The sequence below is a fragment of the Rhinatrema bivittatum genome, chromosome 4 (assembly GCF_901001135.1).
Source record: "Rhinatrema bivittatum chromosome 4, aRhiBiv1.1, whole genome shotgun sequence".
NCBI lineage: Eukaryota > Metazoa > Chordata > Amphibia > Gymnophiona > Rhinatrematidae > Rhinatrema > Rhinatrema bivittatum.
In genome coordinates, this window is record NC_042618.1 from 280,541,525 (window position 1) to 280,559,134 (window position 17,610).

The 17,610-nt window shown below is 44.0% G+C and overlaps 1 protein-coding gene and 1 long non-coding RNA gene across 10 annotated transcripts in view; one reads left to right on the plus strand and one right to left on the minus strand.

The window, feature by feature from the left end:
* Window positions 1–17,610, plus strand: part of BCAT1 (branched chain amino acid transaminase 1) — a 584,786-nt gene that overhangs the window by 514,408 nt on the left and 52,768 nt on the right. Inside the window, exon 12 of one of the 9 annotated variants that reach the window (XR_003856478.1) lies at window positions 6,196–6,306. The exons of the other annotated variants lie outside the window; for them this stretch is intronic. The gene's annotated coding sequence lies outside the window, so the exon portion shown is untranslated. The remainder of the gene's footprint in view (window positions 1–6,195; window positions 6,307–17,610) is intronic. 9 annotated transcript variants of the gene reach the window in all.
* The window catches only part of LOC115090708, a 73,271-nt gene continuing 61,848 nt past the window's right edge, over window positions 6,188–17,610 (minus strand). The window contains exon 3 of the long non-coding RNA XR_003856481.1: window positions 6,188–6,275. This is a non-coding gene — a long non-coding RNA (uncharacterized LOC115090708). The remainder of the gene's footprint in view (window positions 6,276–17,610) is intronic.

Below are 17,610 nucleotides of genomic sequence, written 5' to 3' on the forward strand. Positions count from 1 at the left end.
TCAGGAACACCAAGACGAAACAGGAACCAGGAACCAGAATCCAAGCTCAAGGAACTCACCGAAGCAAGCAGACTAGACAGCGTTGGAGAACGTTTCCAAGTCAAGGAATGAGCAGAGGAAGCCTCCTTTTGTACTTCCCCTATTCAGGTTGATCAGGAACAGGTGAGGCTGGTTAAAGGGATCAGGGCCCTTTAAATCTGAGAAGGAGGCGCGGCCTCGCGCCTAAAGATGGCGGCGGCCATCTTGAATTTCCTCCATGGAGGAAACGCTGCTGAACGCCGCAAGGGAGGAGCAGGGACGGCTCCTCCTGCGGCGATCAACGTGGGGACCCATGCCGGAGCAATGGGCCTAGTATCGGGGGCTTCCCCGGGAATTCCCACGGCGGGTCGCTGTCGCGGGTGAGGTAGGTGATCGCAGCCGTGGCCTCCCACGGCTGCGGAACACAACAGCTATACTTGTTAACCATTGTGTTCTACTTTTGGAATGACAGTATATAAAAAGCATAAATAAAAAAATATAAAAATAAATGGTTGACAAAATATTTTACAAGTGGTACTTGATCAAATTGTTCCACTGTGTCAAAACCAATCATTCTTATAGAGCTTTTTGGTATAATATTGAATTAGTAAACAAAAAAAAAGAGGTTACTGAGACAATCTGAACAACGATGGAGGAAATCTAAATCGTCTTAAGATTGTGAACAATATTTGATGATACTAGATGAATATAGAGCATGAGTTAATATTGAGAAGAAAAGATATTATTCCAAATTGGTTTATCCTTGAATAGGTCTAAAGAACTATTTCATGTTGTTAAATCCTTGACTTCTCTTTGAGATGTCATTACATGTTCTAATACTTGCCTGAATGCAAACAAAATTGGATCTTTTTCATCATTAACAGATCGATACAGTAAAGTGCGGCCGCGGTTACCCTGCTCCTAACTTGCCTTCTACTCACTTTCCGGCCGCATTAGCCCTTCCCGCGATACACTATCCCCTTTAACTCATCCCTACCGCCTCTTAAAATCCCCGGGTGACCCCTTCCGCCCGCGGCATGTATATTAAATGTAAACGAGCGAATTAGCTATTCCCTCCCATACAGTAACACGCGCCCCGACTATCGCTTTTTTACCCTGCCGTTTTGCCGCTCGTTTACCCTGCTAACTTACCGCCTACCCTTACCCCAGCGTTAGAGGCAGGGGTAAGGGTAGACGGCAAACTTTCCCCCAGCCCCCGCTCACCTGCCCTGGCCGTGTCCGGTCTCCGGTGCAGCCCCAGTCCTGTCCCCTCCTCCCGAAGCAAAAAAAAACCCCGAAAAAAAAGTAGCAAGAGAGCGAGGGGAGAGACGGGCAATCCTACGCTCGGGCCTGCAGTCCCTTGTTCTCTCCTCCCAAAGCAGGGCACGAAAAGCAGCCTTGCTCCGGGAGGAGGGGGGGGGCAGTTTAAAGCGACGAAGCGACTTACTTTTGCAGCCCCCCCCCCTCTGGACATCGGCGACGACCGCGTCTCCTGCCTCCAGCTGTCAGACAGACGCATCGCACGTGGGAAAGCGGCCCCTATGCGTGCAATTGGCTGCTCAAGACGTGACGTCACATGCCGTGACGCCAAACGTCGTGACGTCACGTCTTGAGCAGCCAATTGCACGCATAGGGGCCGCTTTCCCACGTGCGATGTGTCTGTCTGACAGCTGGAGGCTGGAGCCGCGGTCGTCGCCGATGTCCAGAGGGGGGGGGGCTGCAAAAGTAAGTCGCTTCATCGCTTTAAACTGCCCCCCCCCTCCTCCCGGAGCAAGGCTGCTTTTCGTGCCCTGCTTTGGGAGGAGAGAACAAGGGACTGCAGGCCCGAGCGTAGGATTGCCCGTCTCTCCCCTCGCTCTCTTGCTACTTTTTTTTCGGGGTTTTTTTTTGCTTCGGGAGGAGGGGACAGGACTGGGGCTGCACCGGAGACCGGACGCGGCCAGGGCAGGTGAGCGGGGGCTGGGGGAAAGTTTGCCGAGCATCGGAGAACATAACTGTCCACTTCCTGGTACCTGTCATTTCAAATGTCATTTGAAATGACATTTGAAATGACAGATACCAGCATGGCCGTGAAGCGTTAGGCCCGCGCACCCAGGATACTGTATAGGCGTTCTATACAGTAAAATGGTTTGCGCGGGCCTAACCTTTGCCTAACGCTTCGCAGACGCGGCATGCATTTGCATGCAATTTGAAGAGAGTATCGAGCGGTAGGTGAAGAGAACTGTGCGTGCGGGGAACGAGGGTGCGCCTGGCACTGCCGCACTCTTTCTAACGCGACATAACTGTATCGACCTGTAAGATTGAAAGATTAAATATTCAATTTTCTTATATGAGCATTGATACATCTGGTGATCTTCCCATTAGTTGGGAATTGTTTGATGATGTTTCTTTTAATGAAATTAACGAAATTATTAGCAAACTACCAATTTCTGTCCAGTGCTAAGATGATCTAATGCTGCTCTGAAATGCATCAAGGATGATTATGCAATGTTTATTGCTGAATTAGTGAATTTGTCATTATGTCAAGGTCATGTTCCCGATCCTTTGAAGGTTGCTACTATTAAAACAGTATTTAAAAAAAGCCAATCTTGATGCTGCAGTTTTGAATAACTATAGGCCTATTTCCAATTTAGCATTTATTTCAAAAAATCTGGAAAAAACAGTACTGAAATAATTCCAGTTTGTTTTTTTTTTGAACGCCAAGAGGTTCTTGATTTACATCAGTATGGTTTCTGTGCTGATCACAGTATTAAAGTTCTTCTGCTCTCTCTTTTTTATGTTTTTTGGAGAGGTTTTGATAATGGGTCTGAATACTTCCTAGTGCTCCTAGATTTAATGGCTTAGAGAAAAGGGAATAACCAACACAGTCCTTAATTGGTTTATTTCTTTTTTAAAAGGACGTCAGCAGAAAGTAGTGATTAATAATGATGAGTCCACTCTGTTCAAGGGAAAAACTGGAGTGCCACAAGGGTCATCCTTGTCTTCATCTCTATTTAATGTCTATATTGCCCTGATTTGTAAAACATTCTCAGGCCTTGATGTAAATTATCGTATTTTTGCTGATGACATCCAATTCTATATACCTATTAATGGTTCCATCACGACAGCTTTAGAAAAAGTAGAAACCACTATAATGGCTCTCAACTCTTGAGAAAACAAATTGGCTTTAAACATGAAAAAAACTGAAATCCTCTATTTGGCTAAAAATCCTAAGCAAGAAATTCCATCTAATATCACAACAAATGCAGATGTTGTTCCCATTGTAAAACAAGCTTGGAATTTAGGAGTTTTGATGGATACCACATTATCCCTCCACCCCCATATAAATCAATTATTGTGAAGTTGTTTTTTTCTAAGCTTCATTTAATACATAGAATACATCCATATCGTGAGGAACAAGACCTTAAAACAATTATTCATTCTTTAATTATAACACCTACTGATTATTGTAATATCTTACTTCTTGGTCTACCTCTTTCAATGATAAAAGCTTTTCAACACGTACAAAATTCAGCAGCAAGAATAATTGCGGGTCTTTCATTAAGAGAACACATTACCCCTAACTCTCTTGCACTACCATTGGTTACCCATACTTTGGAGAATTAAGCCCTGGGTCATGCTTTTTGTCTTTAAAGGGATTAATGGGAATGCTTCTCCTGCTTTTAATGCTGATTTACAGACCGTTACAGTACAGTGCGCTCCGGCAGAGCGCACTGTTAACCCGCATTTGGACGCGCGTTTGACACGCTAGCTTTAGTCCTTATTCAATAGGGGTAATAGCACGCCGAAAACACGCATCCAACCCCCCCGAAACTAATAGCGCCCGCAACATGCAAATGCATGTTGATGGCCCTATTAGTTATGCCCACGTGATTTTACTTTCAGAAATTAGCGCCTACCCAAAGGTAGGCATTAATTTCTCTTGGCACCGGGAAAGTGCACGGAAAAGCAATAAAAACTGCTTTTCTGTATACCCTCCGACTTAATATCATGGTGATATTAAGTCAGAAGTCCCAAAAGTTACAAATAGTTCAAAATAAAAAAAAAAAAATTTAAAATGGGTCCGCAGCTCGCGGGTTGAAAACCGGCGCTCAATTTTGCCGGCGTCCGGTTTCCGAACCCGTGGCTGTCAGCGGGTTTGAGAACCAACACCTGCAAAATTGAGCGTCGGTTATCAAACTCCCTAACAGCCGCTGCTCCTGTCCAAAAAGAGGTGCTAGGCATGCGCTAATGTCCCTAGTGCCTCTTTTTACCGGGGGCCCTAATTTAAATAAACTAATTTACTGAATCGCGCGCACAGGCTCCCTAGCGATTTCTGCTGTATAGGCCTGATAAAACTTTATTAGCCTATGGGAGCCCTTAGGTCAGGGAACCAGATACTACTAGAAGTACCCTCTTTCAGATTCATTTGCTTAGATGAATCCCATGAGTGACTTTTTATGATACAGGGTCCCATTCAATGGAATATTTTATCATTAGAGATAAAAAGAAGAAGTTTCAATTAAAAAGTGAAGGAAATGATTAAATCATTTTATTTTAGTTAAGCTTTTTTTTTTTTAATTCTTTATTTATCAATTTTCCAAATATACAATTTCAAAACTTATTGCATACTCTGAAATAACAATGAATGATTAATGCAATATCTTAATATTTATACATACATAGATAAACATAGTTTATTAACCTCTCTATTTATTTATCAATCAAATTGGAGGGTTTATAATTCCTACAATTGGGAGAATCCAACTAGAAAATTTCTTTTTTCAAAGTTAATTTTTAGCATATCCTATACTTTCTTTCCTTTATCTTAACTGGAAACCGGGGTTGAGGTAGGCAATCTCATCTGATCCAAAAAAGTTTTAAGTTGGTCAGGGACAAAAAATATGAACAAATCTTCTTGTCTTTTTAATATGCATTTGCATGGATAAAGCAACAAAAAAGAAAATCCCAATGATACCACTTCTTGGCGAAATGCCAAAAAGGCTTTACGATGTAATTGGATAGATGATGCCAAATCAGGAAAAACTTTTATTGATTTTTCTAAGTATGTAATTGGATATTTATTAAAATATTTTTTCATTATAGCATTTACGTCAGCAGTAGAATAGAAAGTTACTAACAATGTTCCCCAACTTATTACATTTGCGGAAGAGTCCTCCAAAAAATTGGAGAGATCTCCCTGAAACATTTCTGGTCTAGGTAATTCATTTCTAATAGGGAGGAAAAAACAATTGTTAATGGTAGGAGATTGATCCAAAGTAAAACCCAATTGTTCAACCAAAAACTTTTTTAAAGTAATTAAGGGCTCTTCCCCTACTATTCTGGGAAAATTTAAAAATCTTAAGTTGAACTTTTTGGTATTATTTTCCAGCATTTCTATTCGTCTACTCATAGCTTCCCTATCTTTCACTACTGCTGCGTTAAAATCTAAAGACTTTCTTTCCTGATCTTCCAAATACTTTACTCTATCATTGGTTTCTTTAATCTGCTTTTGAATTTTTAGATATTCTTGTTCATTTTTCCCATTTAATAAGTCAATTTTCCCTTCCAAGTTCTTAATATTTATACTCATGCCTGCCATCATATCCCACAGTGTTTCCATTGTTACCAATGCAGAACGGGTTAAAGTTCCTGATAACTGGATATTAGGCACAGAATCTTTCCCTCCAATTCCTGGAGTTGCCAACGACAAACTTTCATTATCCCCTATAAAACTTGAAGGGGTAACTAAAGTGTCTCATCTTTCGTTTGGACTCTGAGTGCGGGATTGAAAATTTCCCGCAATAAGTCCAAGATTTTTATTATCATTCACAGTTTGTCCAGGAACATTTTCCCTCGCCCTCTGTATTGGCGGTAGCCCGGTATTAGGGCTTAAAGAGGCCTCTTCTGCAGGCACAAGGGGTCCTCCCTGACCCCTTGGCACCTCAAAATCCTCGGCATCTCTGTCCTGTAGTATAGGTGAAGCCATAAAGTTGGTTATTTCCTGTTGTATTAAAGATGGCGTAGGGAGAGTGGGAAAAACTCTAATCCTACCTTTGCGTTTAGGAGGCATAATTATAAAATAATCATACAGGAAAGTCCCCAACTTCTTCTCTATATGCTAAATATATTTTAAACAGGAACAGATGACCCCGAGAGAGAGGAGTGGGGATTAAATTTAAGATCTTACTTATTTAGACGAATCCAGCGAAGTCCGGCAAAGTCCGCTGACTGCGCGCGCCCCTTGACGAAGACACAGGAGCAGGACAGCAAGGAACCTGGAACATCAGGAAACGGAGGATAAAACAGGTAATGGACTTCTCCTCCAAGAACTTATCCAATCCTTCTTTAAACACAGCTACACTAACTGCACTAAGCACATCCTCTGGCAAAAAATTCCAGAGTTTAATTGTGCGTTGAGTGAAAAAGAACTTTCTCTGATTAGTTTTAAATGTGCCACATGCTAATTTCAAGGAGTGCCCCCTAGTCTTTCTAGTATCCGAAAGAGTAAATAACTGATTCACATTAACCCGTTCTAGACCTCTCATGATTTTAAACACCTCTATCATATCCCCCTCAGCCGTCTCTTCTCCAAGTTGAAAAGTCCTAACCTCTTTAGTCTTTCATCTGCCATTTGGATGCCCAATTTTCCAGTCTCAGAAGGTCTTCCTGCAATTGATCACAATCTGCTTGTGATAATGGACTTCTCCAAGAACTTATCCAAACCTTTTTTGAATCCAGCTACACTAACTGCAGTAACCACATCCTCTGGCAACAAATTCCAGAGCTTAATTGTGCATTGAGTGAAAAAGAATTTTCTCCGATTAGTCTTAAATGTGCTACTTGCTAACTTCATGGAATGTCCCTTAGTCCTTCTATTATCCGAAAGTGTAAATAACCGATTCACATCTACTTGCTCAAGACCTCTCATGATCTTAAAGACCTCTATCATATCCCCCCTCAGCCGTCTCTTCTCCAAGCTGAACTGGCCTAACCTCTTCAGCCTTTCCTCATAGGGGAGCTGTTCCATCCCTTTTATCATTTTGGTTGCCCTTCTCTATACCTTTTCCATTGCAATTATATCTTTTTTGAGATGCAGCGACCAGAATTGTACACAGTATTCAAGGTGCGCTCTCACCATGGAGCGATACAGAGGCATTATGACATTCTCCTTTTTATTAACCATTCCCTTCCTAATAATTCCTAACCTTCTGTTTGCTTTTTTGACTGCTGCAGCATACTGAGCTGACAATTTTAAAGTATTATCCACTATGATGCCTAGATCTTTTTCCTGGGTGGTAGTTCCTAATATGGAACCTAACATAGAGTAACTACAGCAAGGGTTATTTTTGCCTATATGCAACACCTTGCACTTGTCCACATTAAATTTCATCTGCCATTTGGATGCCCAATCTTCCAGTCTTGCAAGGTCCTCCTGTAATGTATCACATTCCGCTTGTGATTTAACTACTCTGAATAATTTTGATTCGTCCGCAAATTTGATAACCTCACTCGTCGTGTTCCTTTCCAAATCATTTATATATATATTGAAAAGCACCAGTCCAAGTACAGATCCCTGAGGCCCTCCACTGTTTACCCTTTTCCACTGAGAAAATTGACCATTTAATCCTACTCTCTGTTTCCTGCTTTTAACCAGTTTGTAATCCACGAAAGGACATTGCGTCCTATCCCATTACTTTTTAGTTTTCTTAGAAGCCTCTCATGAGGAACTTTGTCAAATGCCTTCTGAAAATCCAAATACACTACATCTACCGGTTCATCTTTATCCACATGTTTATTAACCCCTTCAAAAAAATGAAGCAGATTTGTTAGGCAAGACTTCCCTTGGGTAAATCCATGTTGACTGTGTTCCATTAAACCAAGTCTTTCTACATGCTCTACGATTTTGATCTTTAGAATAGTTTCCACTATGTTTCCCGGCACTGAAGTCAGACTCATTAGTCTATAGTTACCCGGATCGCCCCTGGAGCCCTTTTTAAATATTGGGTTACATTGGCACCCTCTAGTCTTTCAGGTACAATGGATGATTTTATGATAGGTTACAAATTTTAACTAAAAGATCAGAAATTTCATTTTTGAGTTCCTTCAATACCCTAGGATGCATACCATCCGGTCCAGGTGGTTTGCTACTCTTTAGTTTGTCAATCTGGCCTACTACATCATTCCTGTTCACAGTGATTTGGTTCAGTTCGTCTGACTCATCACCCTTGAAAACCATCTCTGGAACTGGTATCTCCCCAACATCCTCATTAGTAAACACAGAAGCAAAGAATTCATTTAGTCTTTCTGCAATGGCCTTATCTTCCCTAAGTGCCCCTTTAACCCCTCGGTCATCTAATGGTCTAACCGACTCCCTCACAGCTTTCTTGATTCGGATATATTTTTTAAAGTTTTTATTATGAGTTTTTGCTTCTATGCACAACTTCATTTCAAATTCTCTCTTCGCCTGTCTTATCAGTGTTTTACACTTAACTTGACAATGCTTATGTTTTATCCTATTTTCTTCGGATGGATCCTTCTTCCAATTCTTGAAGGATGTTTTTTTGACTAAAATAGCCTCCTTCACCTCACCTTTTAACCATGCCAGTAATAGTTTTGCCTTCCTTCCACCTTTCTTAATGTATGGAATACATCTGAACTGTGTTATGAATCCTCTGCCCGCAGGTCTCACCGCGAGCAGGCTCACTCACCCAATGCTGTTTCTGCTTCACCGACGCGGCAGGACGCCACCATAAGCCTTCCCATGCAGCTGGAGCCGTGAACTCTGTTACTCTCTGCGGCCTGGAGGCCGCCCATCGAGCCACCCTTCGCCGTGGCTGGAGCCGTGGACTTCTTGCCATCCCTGGCACGGCCGGGACTGCCGCCGACGTCATCTGATCTTCGCGGCACGGAGGCCGCAAGCCCCGGGCTCGAGTAGTGGCTGGAGCTGCCTCCGGGGCTTCCTGCAGCGGCCACAGCCGCTGCCATCATCGGGCCTGCTCTTCAGGCCAGCCCTGCACTTCTGACGCTGTTCACTGTGCAGGCCACTGTCCACGGTCCTGCACAGCCCTGCTCCCTGCTTCCCTTAGGCGCCGGTGCGCGCCTCTCTTCAAGATTTAAAGGGCCAGGCACAGGAAGTGTGCTGGCCCCACCTAGGGAGTGGACTTCCTGTACCAGCCCTATAAAAGGGCTGCCCCGTCATTCAGTCTTCGCCTTGCATCGGAGTTGCTTCACTCTGGAGGCCCCTGCCTGCCAGAGCTCCGTCAGGTCTTCTTCGTCTTCTCCATGGAGTTCTTGTTGTTACGTCATGCCATGTCAAGTTACGTCTTCGTTGCCTGAGGTCCCTGTCCTGGTGTCTCGCTTTGATCCTCCGTTTCCTGATGTTCCAGGTTCCTTGATGTCCTGCTCCTGTGTCTTCGTCTTCAGCGTTCTTGAGCCTTCTGGTACCTGTTAGGCCGGGGGTCCCTCAGATGATGTCTTGCCCGAGCATGGACTAGCCTACAGGTGGACTGGTGTCCTGTGCTCTTGAGCCGTCATGTCCTGCCAGCCGTTGGTGGAGCTTTGGACGACATCGGCTCCGTCATTGGTGTTATGCTTCGACTGGATCCTTTCCTGCGCTTGTCCCGCTCCCAGTGTGGTCCGCGACCAGCCTCCTCGGGCTGTGTAGGGCGCGCAGTGGGACAGGGTGGTCCGCGACTCAGTCCCACGGGTGGGCTGAGTAGGGCGCCCTGAGAGACAGTGCCAATGTCCTTCCGCCCAGCTTCTCGTCTCGTGTGGACTTCGTCAGTTCCTCATCTCGTCCTGGATGCCATTGCATCACTCTTGGTATCATGTCTTGTTCCTGATGTCGTGCATCGACCCTGGTCCAGGATGCCGTCGCATCAACCACTGGTCAGTGATGTCTTTGCATCAGCTTTGGTGTCAAGTCTTCGTCTGTGATGCCGTTGCATCGATCCTGCTGTCATGTCTTCATCCGCGATGCCGTTGCATCGATCCTACTGTTATGTCTTCGTCCGCAATGCCGATGCATCGATCCTGCTGTCATGTCTTCATGTCAAGGCCCGTCTGCCCTCGACCTCAGGCCAGGCCTGCTGTTCCACGCAGCAGGTCCGAAAGGGTTCGGAATAGTCGGTGGACCATTCACATTCCAACATCATCTGTTGTTGGCCATGAGAGCTTGCCGGCCTGGCAGAGGGTAAGACCGTCAGCCATGGTAGAATATGCCGTCAACCATCGGTTCGGTCCTGGACTCGTCTGGGGTCGGGCTGAGGCCGAAGGGCACACCAAACACCCCATCTCGTAACAGAATGCAAGCCCTTTAGAGGCCGCCCACGTAGGCCTTTGAGGCCGTACACAACAAACCACCTCTAGGATTGTATTTTTAAACAATGTCCATGCCTGTTGAACACTTTTAACCTTTGCAGCTGCACCTTTCAGTTTTTTTCTATTTTCCTCAAACCTTAAATTGACACTCATTAATACCTGCTGAGCTTTTATCATACATTGTAATATTTATGCATTTGGTTATTTATGTACCGCCACAGTTACTCACATATTCTTATTTACTCACTCTGCTACTCTATTACATTAATAGGCTGAAATGTAAATATTGCTCTGTTCAATCTCTCCCCTCTTCCAGTTCCAAGTTAATTTCCCTATTTTATTGTAACTTTCTCACATCCTTTATCTGATTCACTGTATTTAAAGTTCAAGGTTCTTATTGAGAACATTGTTTTACGTTACGTTATGCTTTACACACTCTGTTAATTGTAAACCGGGTTGATGTGATGCATGTCATGAAACTCGGTATAACAAAAACAATAAATAAATAAATAAAATCAAAGTTTCCGTTTTGAAAGTTTAGTATTAGAACTGTAGATTTACTTATTGTCCCCCTTCCAGTTATTAGTTTAAATTTCATGTTATGATCACTATTGCCAAGTGGCCTCCCCACCGTTACCTCTCTCACCAAATCCTGCGTTCCACTAAGAATTAAATCTAAAATAGCTCCATTTCTTGGTTCTTGAACCAATTGCTCCATGAAGCAGCCATTTATTACATCCAGGAACTTTATGTCTCTAGCAAGTCCTGATGTTACATTTACCCATTCAATATTGGGGTAATTGAAATCTCCCATTATTTCTGCACTGCAAAATTGGTTAGCTTCCCTGATTTCTCTTAGCATTTCATCATCTGTCTGACTATTTTGTCCAGGTGGATGGTAGTATACTCCTATCACTATACTCTTATCCAACACACATGGGATTTCTACCCATATAGATTCTACTGAGCATTTAGTCTCTTGTATGATCTTTATCCTGTTGGACCCTATACCCTCCCGGACATAAAGGGGCAGATTTTCAAAGGGTTACACGCGTAACCCCCAAAAAGCTGCCCCTGCCTACCCCGAGCGCAAGCCCTGGGGCGCGTGTATGTCCTGGGGCTTCAAAAAAGGAGCGGGGAAGGGGGCAGGTTCGGGGGTCAGGAGCAGTCCAGGGACGTGGCGGAGGTTCGGGGGAGGTCCGGGGGCCAGTTCCGAGTCCTTTGGCACAGCGGCCTGTGCCGGGGGATGGCGAGCTGGTGCACACGTTACATTTGCCTCGGGCAGGCGTAACTTCGGAAATAAAAGGTAAGGGGGGATTTAGTTAGGGCAAGGGTATAGGCTAGATAGGGGAAGGTGGGGGGATCGTAAAAAAAGTTCCCTCCAAGGCCGCTCTGATTTCGGAGCGGCCTTTGAAGGAACGGGGAAAGCCATCAGGGCTCCCCTTGGACTCAGCGCGCGCAAGGTGCACAAGTGTGCACCCTCTTGTGCGCGCCGACCCCGGATTTTATAACATGCATGCGGCTGCGCGCGCATGTTATAAAATTGGATGTAGATTTGTTCGCGCCGGGTTGCGAGAACAAATCTACGCTTGTGCATAAGTTTAGAAATCTGGCCCAAAGTGCCACACCCCCACCAAGTTGATCCTCCCTATTATTGCGATATAATTTGTACCCTGATATAGCACTGTCCCATTGGTTATCCTCCTTCCACCAAGTTTCTGTGATGCCAATTATGGCAGTCTCATCATTTACTGCTCCGCCGAGATCTGCACACATAGACGAGCGGATTCATCCTCCCCCCTCTCAGGGCGCGCCGATCGATGACATCATACCCGCGCGACTAGAGGGGGATTTAAACTGAGGAACCTCTCCCGGACACCCTTTCTGCCGCGACCCAGGGTCCCTGCAAGACTGGTGGAGGACGCCTCATTCAGGTGCTGGGAGAAGGGAGCCGCGCGGTCGGCGCACGAGCCTGTCGGGGTAAGGCCCATTATTTCTCGCACTTACCTCCAAGGGCCTCACACACCGATCGACCACGTGTCTAGCCGCAGCCGTCTGCTCCGCCGAGATCTGCACACATAGACGAGCGGATTCATCCTCCCCCCTCTCAGGGCGCGCCGATCGATGACATCATACCCGCGCGACTAGAGGAGGATTTAAACTGAGGAACCTCTCCCGGACGCCCTTTCTGCCGCGACCCAGGGTCCCTACAAGACTGGTGGAGGACGCCTCATTCAGGTGCTGGGAGAAGGGAGCCGCGCGGTAGGCGCACGAAGAAGACATCGCAGTGAGTGCAAACCACTCCCCCTGAAAGGCACACTGAAAGGCACCCGGCCCTTGAAAAGGCTGCGTGAAGCCCTTTAAATTTAAACGCTCACAGACGGCGTCGCACGCCCTAAGGGGCGCGACCTAAGGGGCCTGCCCCTTAGCGAGCCCCTTTGTGAGACTCTGGTGAGGTGAGGTCAGGGTGAGACTACAATAGTAACCCATACCATCAATACTCAGTCTCGCCACTCCTTCCAAATCCTAGCACACCTGAACTAGACAGACAACAACCCTGCGCTCATCCTTCCACTCCAGCAATCATCCAGCGCTCATCCTTCCACTCCAGCAATCATCCAGCGCTCATCCTTCCACTCCAGCAATCATCCAGCGCTCAGCGCCCTTCCTTCCACATCCAGCACTCGACACAGCACTCTTTCAATACTCAAACTTTACAGCCTAACCTCCTCACTGACTAACTAACCATTGTTTCTGTGACCACAAGCCTCAATGCATACTGGTCTCCCTATTCCAATTCTCCAACAAAGGTCATTTTTCATAAGAAATCCATCGGTGTTTTCACGTCCAACTACCTATAAATCACTCATTCCAATCATGATTTCCCCCCTTACACAGACGCTAGACCTAGCCCTTTTCTCTCTGATTTTATTCAACGCTCAATCCCTTACCAAAAAATCACTAATACTCAATGACCTTCTACTGGACACTAAACCCGACCTCTGCGCAATTACGGAAACATGGCTTAAACAGACGGACACCGCACTAATAAACCAACTTCCAACTGAAACCTATGATGTCTTCTCTATTCCCAGACAAAAAAAAAGGGTGGGGGTATTCTCCTTGCAGCCAAAAAAGAGCTGAGACTTACTCAATTCCCAATTCACTCTCCTACAAAAATTGAAGCCGGCTTTTTCAAATCAGACCGGCTACAAACCATCCTAGTCTACGCCCCTCCGGGACTTCTGGAGTCAGACGCCTCCCCCATTCTAGAATTAATAGCTACTAACCTAAATCTTGAGTCTCCAGCCATCATATTGGGAGATTTCAACTTACATGTTGACGACCCCTCTCCCTCTACAAACTGTGAAACTTTCCTAAATGCCATGACCGCCATGGGATTCAAGCAGATAATCAACAATCCCACCCACAGAGCATGACACACTTTGGATCTCATTTTTGTAAACTCAGGCATCTCATACTCAGCACCTCCCTTATGCAAATCAGTCCCCTGGTCAGACCATGCTTTAATCTCTACCACATTTTCGCTGGCACAATCAAGCATCAAACACGATCCTCAACCTCAATTTACTTACAGAAACCTTTGTTCATCCGATGAACTTCACAAACACCTTGTCCTAGAACTCCCTCATATAGACATCTCCACTCCTAACACGGCGCTCCACTCATGGTCCAACATCACAGGATTGGCAGCTAATAAACTCTGCCCACTGGCAACAAAAAAACCAAAACATAATGCCGCCAGAAGACAACCCTGGTTCAATGAACAATTGCAAAAACTCAAACTTTCCCTGCGACAAAAAGAAAATAAATGGCGTAAAGCACCATCACCGACCTCCCTCTCAGCTTACAAACTCTCTCTTCACATATACAAGAGCACCACACTTAAAACAAAAAGGGACTACTACGCTCACAAGATACATCACCTCATCTTCGATTCAAAAGCCCTCTTTACTTACGTCTCTAACTTAACTCAACCCAACTCTCCGGACATTCCTCTCAACCAAGCGCACGAAAAAGCTGAGGAGCTGGCCATCTTCTTCAGTAACAAAATTTCCAACCTGCAATCTCTCCTAAAAACGAATACCCTAGCTACATCCGGCACATACCGCCATCACTGCAAAGACATTGCCATACAAGCCTTCGAACCCATTGCAATATCAGAGACCAAGTTAGTATTGAAGAGAATGAAACCATCATCTCACCCATTTGACCATATCCCTTCCAAACTATTGCTGCTAATACCAGATACCATCTCCAAAACCTTGACTGACATTATCAATTGTTCCTTAGCCCAAGGAATTTATCCAGATGACCTGAAAGTTGCTTCTATCAAACCTCTATTAAAAAAACCTAATCTTAATCCTAAAGATCCCTCCAACTTCCGCCCTATCTCCAACCTTCCTTTTATAGCCAAGATTACTGAAAAATTAGTCAACACCAGATTATCAGAATACCTCGAAGACAACAATATATTATTCCCCACTCAATACGGCTTTCGAAAATCTTTAAGTACAGAATCTCTTCTCATATCTCTGACAGATTACGTCATCATGGGCCTCGATAAAGGTCACGCCTACCTGCTGATACTCCTCGACCTATCCGCCGCTTTTGATACCGTTAATCACTCCCTTCTCCTAAATCAATTAGCGAACATCGGAATAACAGGCTCTGCTCTTGCCTGGTTCAAATCATTCTTGGGAAACAGAGGTTATAAAGTCAAAATACATAACAAAGAATCACAGTTTTTCCCTTCCACGCTAGGAGTGCCACAGGGCTCCTCTCTCTCTCTCCCACGCTCTTTAACATTTACCTCCTACCCCTATGTCAACTATTAACCAATCTGAACCTCAAATACTTTCTATACGCAGATGACGTCCAGATTGTCATCCCTATCAAAGAATCCCTTACTAAAACTATTAAAATCTGGGAAAACTGCCTTCAAAATATTGACAACCTCCTCTCCAGTCTAAATCTAATCTTAAATTCCGCAAAAACCGAACTCCTCTTAATTTCCCCCGAAAACAGTAACCTCACCTCAAATCCACCAACCGGCTTTCAAACATCACAAGTAAGAGACCTAGGAGCCATCATCGATAATCGGCTAAACTTAAAATCTTTTATTAATCAAACCACGAAGGACTGCTTTTATAAACTGCACGTCTTAAAAAGAATCAAATCACTTTTCCATTTCCACGATTACAGAACAGTCCTGCAATCAATAATCTTCTCTAAGTTAGATTATTGCAACTCTATTCTATTAGGTCTCCCGTCTTCTCATACTAAACCTCTTCAGATGGTTCAGAACACGGCGGCCAGAATTTTGACAAACACAAGAAGAAAAGACCACATATCTCCGATTCTCAAAGACTTACATTGGCTGCCAGTGCACTATAGAATCTTATATAAGTCCATCACTACCATCTACAAAGCATTCCATCAACTCTCTCCGCTTAACCTCCAAATCCCATTTAAAAAACATACCTCCATCAGACCTATCAGAGAGTCCTACAGAGATTCACTACAGGTTCCTCCTGCCAAAACCTTTCATCATACGACTCTCAGAGACAGGGCTTTCTCTACAGCAGGACCTACTCTGTGGAATTCCATCCCACCAGAACTGAGACAGGAACCTTGCCTCCCTACATTCAGAAAAAGACTTAAAACCTGGCTATTTATGAAAGCCTTTCCAGATACCAACTGAACCTACTTTCAACTCAAGCAACCAAGACTTTCCGTCAGGGTAACCAACAACCTTTGACAACTCCACAATGTCCTTACTCTTTTAAATTGGCAGGTTTTATTTACCTTGGTTATTCTTTTTTACCTCATTGTTAATCTTTCTGTAGCCTTCTCTACATTCCAAGTTGCATTTTGTCCCTGTTTTTTTGTAACTGCTACTTTCTTCTTCTATCACATGTTAATGTTTTAAGTTTTTAAGTATTTATCCTTTTGTCACACCCTGTTATTTGTAAACCGGCATGATGCGACTCCCATCGCGAATGCCGGTATATAAGAAATTCAAATAAAAATAAATAAATATACACTCAAGGCACCAGAGAGTGGATACCCAGTATCACCCTTACTTTCTCTGCTATCCCTAGCTCCTTTTATGTGTAAAATATTGCATAATGATCAGATTGAAAAAATCAATATCAGGGTGGTACTTTTAAAATTGCAGCATTTGTGGATGACCTCCTTTTTTTTTTTTTTTTAATAATTGTCTTTATTATAGTTTCAGCAAAAATTCAACATTGAACATTGTGTAAACTTTCAACAGAATAACAGAAATGCCCCTGATCCCCAATCTCCCTCCCCCCCCCTTTCCTTGCCCTTTATCTCCCCTAGTTTCTCACCCATGAGGCTGATTGGGAATATTTATACTACCATCAATTGCAGCCATTTTAACATTATTCCAAATGTTATGATTTCCTATTGCTAGTGGTGAATGTGACAAGAGAGCTTTCAAGCCACTTCTAAGTATTTGCCTTGCATTGCTGCAGAAAGGTGTTTAAATAAATGGGTCCCAAACTTTAGAGAAAGCTACTCTCTTGCTTTTCTTCGAAAGAATCCATATTCGATGATTGAGGTTCAAAAAGTTCACCATTTCGGGGTGCCAGAAGTCCATCATCGGGGGATGTTGTTGATTTCTTGGCCACAAACCTCTTTGCCTGCTTAGCTCTCTAAATACTGTATCTATGATAGACATGCAGGACTAAGGTTGAATTTAGACAAGTAAGAAGCTATGGCCATTGGTGCATGGGGGGGGGGGGTGTGCTCAAGATTGGAAGGGTACATTTCCATTAACGTGGGCCACTCGTATGAAATATTTGGGCATCTGGCTTACCAAGGATCTGCACCTCTTACATTCTTTTAATGTAGTTAAGTTATAAGAAGTTACTAAGTATATACAAAAGTGGAACTATTTGGCCATATTGTTAGGAGGTAGGATCCAATTGTTTAAGATGGATTTACGTTTTAAGTGCCCTCCCTCTTGTTCTGAGCTTGAGGAATAACCACACTCTACGTAGAGAATTCAGATTATTTCTGTGGAGGGGCTAAATTAAGAGTGCCTCTATTTCAATTGATGGGCTTGGGAAAGCAGGGAGGGATGAGTTTACTGGATTTAATATTATAGTCATTGTACAGATTTAAAACAGGTAGGGGATTGGCTCATGGGTACGTCTTTAATCTGTGATAATAAATATGAAGCTGTTATTGTATATCTTCTCCATCTCCGATTTATATTACATGCTATACCTTCTCAAC